General features: G+C 40.9%; 2 long non-coding RNA genes across 4 annotated transcripts in view; one reads left to right on the top strand and one right to left on the bottom strand.

Annotated features, from left to right (window-relative positions):
• Positions 1-4,924: 4,924 nt before the first annotated feature.
• Positions 4,925-7,627, top strand: LOC123576139. The gene is made up of 2 exons (XR_006701186.1): positions 4,925-5,288; positions 6,803-7,627. It is a non-coding gene; the product is annotated as an uncharacterized LOC123576139 (long non-coding RNA).
• A 1,750-nt stretch (positions 7,628-9,377) lies between these two features.
• Positions 9,378-12,479, bottom strand: part of LOC123611202 — a 55,321-nt gene continuing 52,219 nt past the window's right edge. For all 3 annotated transcript variants that reach the window (XR_006718489.1, XR_006718487.1, XR_006718488.1), the window contains one exon: positions 9,378-9,752. This is a non-coding gene — a long non-coding RNA (uncharacterized LOC123611202). The remainder of the gene's footprint in view (positions 9,753-12,479) is intronic.

Here is a 12,479-nt window from a genome sequence, read left to right on the forward strand (position 1 = left end):
GTTTCAGGTTCCAGTAAGAATGCCAAAGCTTGGCTCTAGATAACACACTCCCTTCTGGCCAAGCCCTGAGCCAATCCGGATGATGGTAGAAACTGTTTTGGGGTTGTGGGTTTGTCTCAACCCAAGAGAGTAAAATCTAGGGCTTTTTAACTGTGGCACATCACACCAGACAAAACAGTAGGGTGGAGCCTCTGAAAGCTGAGTCTCCCATGTCTCTCTCTGACATACCTATTTCTATTAAGCAAAGGAAGAAAAGAGGCTCAGGGAGCCAAGCCACGAGCCTGGCACCTTATGATAGAAGAAGCCACTGAGAACACAGGCACTTCATCTTCCTGTACTCTGTTGATTGTTATTATTATTATTATTATTATTATTATTATTACCACCGCTGGGTTAGTTCAAGAAAGAACAAGTCAAAATTACCACCAGTCGCTACATGTATGAAGTGAGCCAAACACCATAATAGATACCTTACATATGATCTCATTTCATTTCAAAAGTTGGCATAGAAGCGTGGTTAAGAGCATAGGCTCTGGTCCCAAGACTTCCTGGGTTTAAATTCTGCCTCAACTGCTTCTTAGGTGTTTAACCTTAAGCAAACTCTCCATGTCTCAGTAACCACTTCTGTGAGAGAAAACCAACTCTTGTGAGGTTTCTTTGAGAACTAAATGATATAAACTTGTGACATAGTTAGCATAGTGTTTGGCTTGCATATGGTAAGCACTCAATACAAGTTAGATATTATTTTAAGCTTTAGCACCATTTCACAAATGAAAAGATTGAGACTAAGCTTGGGTTACTCGGATGGTTTTCAAAGTCGGGCCTCTGGGAACTTGCTACAAGTGGAAATTCCTGACCCCACCCAACACTAAATCAGAAACTTTGGGACAAGTCCCTGTAATCTGTATGCATATAGCCCTCTCTAGGGGATTCTAATGCATGCTAAAATTTGAGAACAAATGGATAAATCAACTTGCCCAAAGCTATACAGCTTCTATCTAAGCAATAAAATCAAGGTTTAGTCTGATCTAAAGGCCTATATGCTTTCCACTAGGCGTGCTATAAATTCAGTCCCAGACAAGAATCATGTGCTGTGCCCCCATGTCTTGACCACATATTAGTGTCCTCCTTTCTCCATACTCACAAACATGGTTTCTACTTTGTCAATGCAGCAGCCCCAGTCTTAGCTCTGCTACAAGAGCCTTCTGTTTCCTTTTCCCAAATTCAGAGCTTTCATACAGTAGTAAAATCCTGGGAGTGGTGAGAGCCAGGATAAAACATTATACTGTGATCAGAAAAATTCAGTATCTTGATTGGTGATATTTTCACCCAGAAATTTTAAATCTGATTTACACAAAAAATGAGGTAATTTGTATATAATTTTTCCTCTCCCCTCTCCCAAATTGAAAAGGGCACAGGATTGCAAATTTTACAAATTAGTCTAGTTCTCTCTCTCTCTCTCTCTCTCTCTCAACTTTGCTATGGCAAGTATGGAGGTTGAGACAAAGGTCCCACTGAAGTAAAGAATACCACCAGGCACTGTGGGCAGGTAGAATCAATCCACATCTGCCATCTCAATCTTGAAGGAATCAGATCAGACAGTATGATTTTAAGAAGGAAGAGAAGTATTAGTATATAAAGACAGCATTGGATACAACTTTGTGCTATTCTTTCTGAGATAACAATAACCTGGACAAAAATTCTCTTCCTTGAATCATCATTCTGTCTCTTCGCTTTCGTTGGAAATGATGAAACATTGCCACACTAACACACACTTCATCTTCTGGACACGATTGCTCTTTGTTGGTTGACCTACAGTGGGAGCTGGATGCTCTCTTTTCATGCATAACAGTTGCAATTGTCTTCCCTTACTAGATCCTGATCCCAATGTTCAGAGGACTTTGGAGAATAGCTTAGCACTGAAGCTTACGAAAGAATAAGATCCCTTGAACAGGAACAACTAGAGTGTTGTGTAAAGTTTCATTGTGAAAATAAAGAGCACAACAAGCCCACTTTACCTTTTGGTTCGAAATTTCCATCACCACCTCCATTTCCTCATGAGTCATTGTCTTTCCAGTTTACCATTTTACCTTTGCCTAAACTCATAGATCCGATCTGCCTTGAAACCACCAAATGATGTCCCAAGTCTTTGAAAGATAACAATCCATGGTCCAGTGTGTGGTTCAGATACCAAGCCCCACGGCCAAGTCCCCTTCACGCCGAGAAAGGCTAATTTCTTCACATTTTTTTCTGGCTGACTTCGTTCTGCTGCCTCAGTAGAAAACGCACCCATTCATGGGGCGCCTGGGTGGCGCAGTCGGTTAAGCGTCCGACTTCAGCCAGGTCACGATCTCGCGGTCCGTGAGTTCGAGCCCCGCGTCAGGCTCTGGGCTGATGGCTCAGAGCCTGGAGCCTGTTTCCGATTCTGTGTCTCTCTCTCTCTGCCCCTCCCCCGTTCATGCTCTGTCTCTCTCTGTCCCAAAAATAAATAAACGTTGAAAAAAAAAATTAAAAAAAAAAAAAAAAAAAAGAAAGAAAACGCACCCATTCAGAAAAAGCAAATTCTGTTGGATCAGGTCACGTTCTGGGGCCCAAGTTTAATCCTCTGACAGGAATATTTTAACTGATAAAAAGAACCATCCATTAGGTGAAACACCTTTACAAAGAACCACCCCAATACACAGCGTGTCCTAGACCAGCTACCATCAGGTTAGACATTCCTTCTGGACTTGGGATCAATAGGAATGGACCTGACGTCAAGATCAAATCCCACGGCAGGGCACAGTGAGTACCACCAGCCTACTCTCTGGATATAGCTGATAGGGAGTGCTAGCATCATTTCTGATTCAACCATTAGTGATGCTGAAACTGCTGCAAACACACGTTGGTTTGGCATATGGTACTAAATGTTCTTCGTTTTATATGGTGGGCAGAAGCCGGGTGAGATGAACAGGAGTGTATACACGCTATGGAATGAAATCCAGAAGAGCAAAGTACTTGCCTTCAATGGAGGAGACACGCTTATCATCCTGAAGCTTGATGTTGAACCCCAAACTGAAAAGATGGCATGCTCTGCTAGAAACCGAGCAAGCCACAGGCCCCCAAGACCTGCTCGGTTACATATCCACATATCAAATCCGAGAGGAAAATCTAGGTGATTCTTTCCTCTGGGGTGAGGGAGAGGAGGTGGGGGGCCCTAAAGTGTATGGCCAGATACCAGAAGTTACTGAAAATATCTCCCCTGCTAACCCAGGTGAGAGGTGAAGCCAGAGAGTTTTGTTTTATGGTGTGTGTGTTATCGGACAATATCTAAAAAGTGAAATACCTATAGTTGCTTAACTAAGGTCCCTGTTGTAACATTCCAAGTAACAACGAAAGTTACTTTGCATTTTAAAATAACTAAGTACAAATAAAATTCAAGCTTAAAAACAACTATTGCCACGTAAGAAATGTCATAATTAACTGCCACTTGGTCACCAAAACTTCCTACTGATTTCTTCCCAAAGTCATAACTTTAGAGAGGTAACTAATCCCCTCAAAAAACTACTGTAGACATGTCTTACTCCCAGAGTCCACATATCTTCCCAATTGATGTAGGCGAAGGGTCTTACCCACTTTATCCTCCTCCTCCACTTGCTGCGCACAGCCTTCTTTTGTTACTAAAGGATTCCTGAATAGAATCGTCTATTCTGTGACCTTACAAAATTCAGATGTGCTGTTATGTTCTAGTCTCACAGTGACTGTCCCCAGATTTGGGGTGCCCTATTTCCTGTTTAGTTTCTGACACTGTCTACCTTCCTTACAGAGCTGATTAATCTCGGGTGCCTGGAATGAAGGCCATGAGGTCATGTAATATTAAGGCACCAAGAAAACTTCAATAAGTGGTTTAATGTATTTGCAGTGGCCAAAATTAGAACGGCTTCCTTTTCCTTTGATTTGACAGACTATTTTTGTGCTACAATTTACAGTTCTTCCCCCTCTAACAACTTGAGTTAATTTCTACTCTGCAAAAAGTCAGAAGCAAAGAAGCTAAAGCAAAGCTATGGATTGAGATAGATCTGGGTAGGTAAAAGTGCAACAGCAAAGAAAGGCAGAGTCGCTTTCTGGCTGTTTCTAGTGACTGAGGCACCCCTGGGTTATGAGCATCCTAGCAATGGCAACTAGAGAACTGAAGAGATGTGGAGACGTGTTCCGCAGTGGTGACAGTGGGGAGAGGCCCAGGAGTGGACTTCCAAGATGTAGGATAAAAGAAGAACCAGAGGCTGTGATGACCAATAAGCTTCTCCTCCTGCCAGAGCTAGTTAATGTGCTATCTAACCTTTCCAGTACCCCAGAAATAAGGCCTTTTTTTTGGAATGTGCATTATACATGCATGTCTTTTTTTATATACAATAAAATGTTTTTAGATTATACCATTCAAAATTACAAGCATTGGGGCGCTTGGGTGGTTCGGTCGGTTAAGCATGTGACTTCTGTTCAGGTCACGATCTCGCCCTTCCTGTGTTTGAGCCCCATGTCAGGCTCTGTGCTGACAGCTCAGAGCCTGGAGCCCGCTTCAGATTTTGTGGCTCCCTCTCTCTCTGCCCCTCCCCCACTCATGGCTCTGTCTCTGTCTCTGTCTCTCTAAAACTTTCTTTCCTTTCATTGAGGAAGTGACAGTCAAAGGCAGGTGTATCATGACGCTAATGAGGTTTGAGCTCCAGGACCCCTCATTTGCACAGGCCCCTTCTAAGGCTCTGGGAGCGGCCCTGGTAGTGTTCACGTGGTCATGTGCTTTGGGCAATTTTGAAAAAAGATATCTAATCTTGATCAGTTAACACCCTGGTGTCTTTCCACTCTGACCTCCTTTCTGTCATGCTTCTCCTTGTTTCATTCAGCTGGCCTTAGAGTACGTGTATTTTTGAGATCCAGTTAAGGGGAAGTTAATCTGGGGAAATATTTTGTTTCATTTTAATAGGATGTATTTATATGGTTCGGTGGCCATCACAGTATAAAGAGGGGCTTCCCAGTTGATGCCTACCACTACTGTGCTGACTCACCCCGCATCACAAAGGAAGTTACGAGGCAGATATTGTTACATGAATGTGTCTTGCAGCAGCTGGCCCCAGCATTACCTGTGCAACGGAGGAGTAACACAGTTTCAAATTTATGAAACTAATGAAACTAGAACGTGGTCTGTGGGAAATTTTCCGATTGTCAAACGTGTAAAATTGTGAGCGGAGGATGTGCTTCCCTTTGAGGTCTCCTCGAAATGAACATTCCCTCCCATCAGCAATATACTTGACAAGGTACGATGGGAAATGTTTGGGTTCTGTGTTTGGCAGATGTGTTTGGGTTTGAATCTTCTCTTTTTGATATTTATGAACCTCAGTTTACTCTCCTGTAAGAAAGGAATAATAATATCTTTCCGAGTTACGATGGGAATAGCTACCGTTGAACATTTTGTCTGCCAGGCACTGGGCTTTACAACAACTCTGTGCGGTGGATACTGTTATTATTCCCATCTTACGGATGAAGTTATCCAAGGTCATACAGTAAGTGGGAGGTGGCCTCCATATCTACCAGACTCTTCCATGAGGACACAAGATAGCATATGGAATGTTTCTAGCATAAACCAGGCAGAGTCATCATCCAATAAATGGTAGGGATTGTTATGAAACCCACCACAGATCTCTCTCCCTTCTGACTGTCTATTGTAGCAACAAGCTCAACTTCACAGCTTGCAGAACAGAGCTTTGCAGAACAGAGCTTGTCTCTGTTCCTTTCTCCTACATGGTTCCTTTCTCCACTAGCAGGTGGCTTTGTGTTCTTAATTATTACTCTTAGCCAATCTATCTTATTTTTGGAATTAGATGATAAATTATTTTAAAAATACAAAAACACTATTATACCACATTAATAAAACTATTATGATTGTTGATATATTCACTAACATTCTCTACATATTCTAAAGTTTTGTTATAAATCATTTGTATGCATGCATCATTTAAAATATTACATGTTTTCTAGACCTGCAATGATATTTTATAATTGACATTTCCTGAGTCACTACATAGCCTTTAGTCTTATTAAAAGTCTTTCTTCAACCAGAATACACTATTTAAATTTTGTAATTTGTGAAAAGGACATTACATACCATGCAGAGTGTTTCTCTATTTCTGTTCAGGCAGTCATTCATTCAACCAATATTTACTATTTACCATGTGCCAGATATTGTCCTCAGTTTTTAAAACTTGTTTGTACATGCAATTGTTATATAATTGTATTCAAGGTTTAAATATAAGTATATATGTTTTGTATATATGTTTTTTAAAACACCATTTTTTTTTCATTGTTTTAAAACATTTTTCAGGTCTTCATAATTATCACTTTTGGTGGCTGTATAATGTTCCATTAAAAATATCTGCCATACTATGCCACTTATTAAACTATTCTTGGACATTTAAATAATGCATTACCATTGGAAAGAATGCTATAGTGAATATCTTCATACATAAAACTCTTCTCATCTGTTGGATAATTTCTTTACATTAAATTCCTTTAAGTCAGGGGACTGAACTTTTTTTGTTTGTTTGTTTTGGGCAGCTATTGTCTTCCAAAGGACTTTAAGAATTCACGTTTTCATCAAATGTAAAGATATTGCAAACACTTGCATATTGTTACTTTAAAAATGTTTATTAGCACATGTAAAATAGTGCCTCCTTCTTCTTTAGCTTTGCATTTCTCTAAAAATTTGTGAGGTTAAACATTTTTCTATTTCTTTTTAAAACAAGCTTATTAACTCTTAAATTGTCTACCACAGGGCTGTGTTAAGAGGACCAACACCAACAGTAACATGGATCAACACAGTGAGTGATAAGTACTGAATTAGGTCCACGTGGTGAATCTTCATATGAAGATTGTGATGGGGACCATGATGGGGAGAGTGTGAGTTGGAAAGGCTGTCTAAACCTGGGTTCATATCCTTCTTCTTCACTTGCCTGTTGGGAAAACCTGGACTTCAAGTCCATTGTGTATAAGATTGCATGAACAGTATAAAACATCAAAGGTTGTGATGAGGCTTAGGTAACTCTGAGGCAGAGACTGTATCCTTAGCACACAGCACAGGGCCTAACATGCAGTAGGTACCCGATAAATATGTAAGCTCGGTTAAGTCCTGATAACACAGAAGTCCCCAGTAAACGCTAAACCTTAAGATATTTTCCCTGATCTCCTGGAACTAATAACCTGGATATGACAATAAGATACAAGAATAAAATCATAAGTTCTTTATGCAGATATTTTCACAGGGAAGGCTTTCCATATAGAAAGAGTACATTCTAGGAGAGTGCAGAGGACTCTTGATAGAAGTGAGACAAGAATAATCAACATGACTTGGTTTATCAAAAAAGTGGGAATGTTCAGAATAGCCATACCCATAGGGAATAGACTGTGAAGTAACTGTTGCCAGAGACGGGGGAAGGGGGAACGAAAAGCAACTGCTAATGGGTATGGGATTTCTTTGGGGAGTAAAGAAAATATTATACACTTAAATAGTGGTGATAGTGGTACAACTTAGTAAATATACATAAAATCACTAAATTGTGCATTTCAAAGGGGTGAATTTTATATGTGAATCACATCTAAAGAAAAAAACTAGAAGTATATTCTTTTCTGTGGCTTATAATTTAGAACCCATGCCAATTAAGCAAATTCTAAGGGAAGGTTAAATAAGGAATTTATTCAAAGGCTCTAATATTTTACTTTTGCATGTGACTCAGCCCCAAATTCAGAAACTAGGAGAGTGGTTGAATAAATTTTGGTACCAATTGCCCCTATCATCAAGAAGAAACTGTAAACATGTCTTGTTATGCTTTCCTACCCCAAATTAGCTATTCGTTTCCTTGAATTAAAAAGTATAAAGATCACCATTTTCAATGAGCTTGGGTCTGTTTAATGCTTAACAGTGTCTTAGGAGTTGCTGAGAGCATATCATAGCAGAGGGCAACAGATCACAGCACCTTGATATTATTCACATAAAAGCTGATAATTCCTTGGGTAAAGATGGTAGAGATGTCTTTACAAGGTCCCTTAACTACTCAATCAGAAAGCAAAAGAAGGCAGTTGAAGGTCGGACCACCACCAGCTTAACTATGTTTCTACTTTATAATTACTTTTTTGTCTGATGCTACCTTTTAAAATATCTTAGGTTACCTTTCTCTTGTCCTTCAAAATGTCTGAACAAATAATTTATTACTGCATAATTTAGTTATTTCAGTATGAAATGGTCAGAGAATGGGTATCTGTGATATTGCAATTTTATAATTAGACATACATATTTGGTTCTTGACACAGAGCTCCTAAAACCCATGGCATGTCATAAGTGAGGACAGTGACAAAGGTATCTTTTGTTATATTAATGAAGGGACTTTTGGACTGCCCTGTGAATTAGGGCTCCTTGCCTGTGGAATCAACCCTGTGATTCCAGGGTTACATCTTTTAGTCCCACCCCCCCCACGCCCACCCCACCCCACCCCCCCTCCCCCGACCTCCAGGAGGGGGGAGGGGCTGGAGATCGAGTTCAATCACCAAAGGCCAATGACTTAATCAATCATGCCTGTGTAATGAAGCCTCCATAAAAATCCAAAAGGACTGGGTTCGAAGAGCTTCCGGGTGTGTGAACCCATGGCAGTTTGGGGTGGGTGACTTGCTCTGGAAGGACATGGAAGCTCTAAGCCTTTTTTCCGAACCTCATCCTGTAGGTCTTTCCATCTGGCTGCTCCTGAGTTGTACCTTTCTTGATAAAGTGGTGACCTAGTAAGTAAAATGTTTCTGACTTCTATGAGCAGCTCCAGCAAATTAATCAAAACCAAGGAGGGGGGACACCTGGGTGGCTCAGTCGGTGAAGCGTCCCACTTCGGCTCAGGTCAGGATCTTCCGGTTCGTGAGATCAAGCCCTGCATCAGGCTCTGTGCTGACAGCTGAGAGCCCAGAGCCTGCTTCAGATTCTGTCTCCCTCTCTCTCTGCCTCTCCCTCACTTGTGCAATCTCTCTCTCTCTCTCTCTCAAAAATAAATATTAAAATAAAATAGAATGAAAAAATGAGGGTGTCATGGGAACCTCTGAGTCTGTCAGAAGCAAAAGTAGCAAGCCTAGACTTGCCAAAAGCTATTCGAAGTGGAGGGCAGTCTTGTGGGACTATCTCTGTAGAGACAGCATGAGAAACCTATTGAGTTGAATTGTAGGATGCCTAGCGGGTGTTGGAGCATTGCTTGGTGTGAGGGGAAAAATTCACACGTTGGAACTAGGTGCAGAACCCTTAGTGTCATATGCCCAAAACAACTACACATAGTCTAATCGTATATTAATTGGTATTAACCAATAGCATTTTTCTGCTGAAAATTCAAAAGAGATTTATTTTAGCTGTATCTGTTCCAAAATGTAATAAGTTTATGTGAACAATCACGTGAAGAACATAATTGCATGATATACACACAGTGCCGTGTATCAGACACGGTGGCAAACATCGGACTGCAATGTGTTAAGTGTCAACTTATCATAAAGTTGTTCCGTAATAAGTGAAAAATGTGATTTGGCTCCTTGTTGTGTGGTTTCTTTCGCTGCACGTTCTCCAGCTGTTACTTGCTTGATGGCACTCAGAATACCTGGCTAGACACTCTCGAAGTTGTAAGTCAAACATGGAGGAATCAGTCTGGCTTGGGTTTCCTGCTTGAGCCAACAGGAAGTAAAAATTAGTCCTCTGCTGTTTTGTCCTATTTAAAGGTTAAAAAAAAAAAAATCATATATGTGGGAAGCAACCAAAAGCCTTCTGCTAAAACAACGGATAAAACCTACACGATAAGTAATGACTTAAAATGTTAAATGGATTTTTTCCCCTTAACAAACTCAGAGTAGTTTAATCCTAAAGTGCATGTATCAGAGAGGAATAAACATGTGCTCAGTTGAATCTGAGGGTTGATAGAGGGTCCAAACTGGTAGAGAAAAAATATCCATATTGCCCTGTTTCCACTTTATTGTAGTCCATAAGATTCCTCAAAAAATTAAAAATAAACTACCCTACGACCCAGCAATTGCACTACTAGGTATTTATCCAAGGGATACGGGTATGCTGTTTCGAAGGGGCAAATGCACCCCAGTGTTTATAGCAGTGCTATCAACAATAGCCAAAGTATGGAAAGAGCCCAAATGTCCATCAATGGATGAATGGATAAAGAAGATGTGGTATATATATACACAATGGAGTATTACTTGGCAATCAAAAAAAAGGAAATCTTGCTATTTGCATCTACATGGATGGAACTAGAGGGTGTTATGCTAAGCGAAATTAGTCAGAGAAAGACAAATATCATATGATTTCACTCATATGAGGACTTTAGGACACAGAACAGACAAACACAAGAGAAGGGAAGCAAAAATAATATAAAAACAGGGAGGGGACAAAAACATAAGAGACTCTTTTTTTTTTAATTTTTTTTTCAACGTTTTATTTTTGGGACAGAGAGAGACAGAGCATGAACGGGGGAGGGGCAGAGAGAAAGGGAGACACAGAATCGGAAACAGGCTCCAGGCTCTGAGCCATCAGCCCAGAGCCTGACGCGGGGCTCGAACTCACGGACCGCGAGATCGTGACCTGGCTGAAGTCGGACACTTAACCGACTGCGCCACCCAGGCCCCCCCATAAGAGACTCTTAAATATGGAGAATAAACAGAGGGTTGCTGGAGGGGTTGTGGGGGGGGGGGTGGGCTAAATGGGCAACGGGCATTAAGGAATCTATTCCTGAAATCACTGTTGCACCACATGCTAACTAACCTGGATGTAAATTAAACAATAAATAAATTTAAAAATATATTGTAGGCCATAGGAGATTATAGTGAATGTTCCTTTTAGTGGAAGTTTCTTTCAACTCTTGCTACTTAACAAAAGGAAGCTTACCTCTAAGAAGCCAAGATTTGGGAAAGGTTTGTCTGCTCACATCAAGACCCCCTCCCCTTGTTTTATTCTTATTTTTCTGTCTTTGAACACCCAGAAGCTCTACTCCCTGTCCAACACACTAAGAATGAAATGGTCTTAAGTAAGATCAGAAAGCTCTGGAAGCCAGGTCACTGATACCAGGCATTGGTTCCCGAAATGAATGGATGTGGTTCTCAGAGGGAAGTTACCCCAAGTTTGAGCTATTCTAGAACAGTCATTTCTAGACTGGCATTTCTCCTAGCAAAACCTAACCTTTGAATGGAGAGAGATTGTTCCCATCTGTCCCCACCTGTTCTTTCACTTCCCATCTCCTCTTCCACATCTTGAAAGCCGTGGCTGGGAAAAAAAAACTCAAAAAAAGGGGAAGTCTTCAGAGTAAGGAAACCCTTCCAGTTTGCTTTTTTTCCTGATTGGCTGAGTTGGTATGGGAAGAGAAAAAGAAAACAACAAAACTGTCCTATTCAATTAAAGAGCTAAGGATTTAAACACTGGCTCAGTTCATTTGTCCCTGAATAAATTACTAAACCCCTAGGGCCTCAGGTTCCTGATCTATTAAATGGGCATAAAATATACGTCCTTGCTGGTTTACCCTGAGGAAAGTATCTGACACATAAGTGCTTAATAAATGGTGTTGGCCTTCCTGTGTGTTCTGGGAAGTGCTTTAGGTTGTGGCTAGGAGTAAAGGGAGGTTTGCCTCTAGCCTCTGCCCAATCACGGTGCCAGATGAATGTCCTGGGTGATCCCAAAGGCAGTTTCAGTTCATTAGGCACACTTTGTGAAAGGGGTTCACAAGAGCTCAATTAAAAATGTCAGATGATACCAGCTTGTTCAGGGATCTCTCCATAACACTTTTTTTTTTTTTTCAATGTTTATTTATTTTTGGGACAGAGAGAGACAGAGCATGAACGGGGGAGGGGCAGAGAGAGAGGGAGACACAGAATCGGAAACAGGCTCCAGGCTCTGAGCCATCAGCCCAGAGCCCGACGCGGGGCTCGAACTCACGGACCACGAGATCGTGACCTGGCTGAAGTCGGACGCTTAACTGACTGCGCCACCCAGGCGCCCCACTCTCTCCATAACACTTTGAGGGGTTCCTTTAAATCAGGACATTATAAAAATACTAGAGGATTTTTACAATGGACAAATTCACACTGTAGAACAAAGTATACCCAATTTTGAAATAAACTTAGATATAACTATTTATATAATTATATCTGCAATTCATATTTTTATTATAATTCAGCCTTTACTGATACAAAAGATGGCAAAAATAAAATGAGATGAAAAACTCTATAATCAGTAGGTGAAAGTAGAACAAAAATGTAAATCAAGGTGGAGCAGCATCCCCAGCCACATGTTCACACTTCCGATTTTAGAGAAATGTAACGTTGCCAGTTTGAGCGGGGGCCCCCTTAACAATCCCACAGTCCGGCCAATCACCTGAAGCATGTCATCACTTTAGATGCACGTGAAGATTACAGTCACTTGTTTCCTGATTACCCAGGTC

Source organism: Leopardus geoffroyi, chromosome C2 (assembly GCF_018350155.1).
Source record: "Leopardus geoffroyi isolate Oge1 chromosome C2, O.geoffroyi_Oge1_pat1.0, whole genome shotgun sequence".
Lineage (NCBI taxonomy): Eukaryota > Metazoa > Chordata > Mammalia > Carnivora > Felidae > Leopardus > Leopardus geoffroyi.